Genomic DNA, 1390 nt, shown 5'->3' with positions numbered 1-1390 from the left:
GATCAGTGTCCAGAAACGTAGCAAGGAGATCGGTAAAATAATCCATGTGACATCAGGGGTTCAACCGTAATTTTACAAAGCTACGAGAATACTTTTTGTGCACAAAAGAGAAAAAAATAACGACTTTATTCAATAATTCGTCTCCGCCACGTCACCCTAGTGCCATTTTTGAGAATATCCACTGAACGCAAACAATGTATGTTGTTCTGTGTCAGCCACACCACACGGATATGTTGTTTTCGTTCAAATCAAAGCACAAACAACGTAGAAACGTATCCGCGTGGCGCAGCTGACACAGAACAGCATACGCTGTTTGCGTTCAGTGTATATTCTCCAAAATGGCGCTACAGGGTGACGCGGAGGAGGCGAATTGTTGATTAAAGTAGTTATTGTTTTTCTTTTGCGCACAAAAAGTATTCTCGTAGCTTCATAAAATTACGGTTGAAGCCCTGATGTCACATGGATTATTTTACCGATCTCCTTGCTACGTTTCTGGACGTTGATCGTGGTAGTACCCTTGCTGTCTATGGGAGGGTCAGAGAGCTGTCAGATTCCATCAGAAATATCTTAATTTGTGTTCCTGAAGATGAACGGAGGTCTTACGGATTTGGAACGATATGAGGGTGAGTAATTCATGACAGAATTTTCATTTTTGGCTGAACTAACCCTTTAAGTCCATATGAATGAACTTAAAACTTGTTGCTATACCAATATTTTTAGCAACAATTTTTACAGTAAATTTCAGTAAGGTTCAATTTGCAATAAATTGAAGATAGTGTAACTGTGTTTGCACACAGTAAATTATTCAGTTGTATTATCCTTACTATGCTGTATCGCAACTTTTTTTAAGCCCATGGCAGTGGAGGATTCAAGCATATATCATGAAAAATAGGTGAGGACAGCAGTAATATAGTTTTGTAGTAATTTAATTTTGCAAGAAGAAAGCTGTGATAATTTTAGAGAATGTCATGGATTGTAAACATTGCTGTAGTTCAGGTAGAGCAGATGTCAGATTGTTTGGTGTCTTCCTTAACAGATCTGACCCTCTTCCTTTTTTTTTTTTTACTCCACTGTTCTTTCTGGTCGGTCTGTCTTCTTCCCATGTTCTCCTCTCTGTCTTTTCCTTTTCTCTTTTCTCTTCCTATTTCCTGATTGGATGAACTTGTGCTCTGTGTTGTTTCTCCCCCTCTGCCTATCCCATAATACTCCGGGACAGGGGTGGAGCATCTTACACATTACTTCCGTGACACAGCGTGGTACAGTAACCTCTACTAAAAGCTTCAGCCTTTGCATGGTCACGTGACGTGAATGACCGATGCATGCTTTTTTTTTATTTTTGAAGCATGGATATTCTGTTTTTTTTTTTTTTTTTTCAAACATTCACAAAATA

Source organism: Sinocyclocheilus rhinocerous, unplaced genomic scaffold, assembly GCF_001515625.1.
Source record: "Sinocyclocheilus rhinocerous isolate Xijiao unplaced genomic scaffold, SAMN03320098_v1.1 scaffold749, whole genome shotgun sequence".
Lineage (NCBI taxonomy): Eukaryota > Metazoa > Chordata > Actinopteri > Cypriniformes > Cyprinidae > Sinocyclocheilus > Sinocyclocheilus rhinocerous.
Note: the sequence above shows the minus strand (reverse complement) of the source record.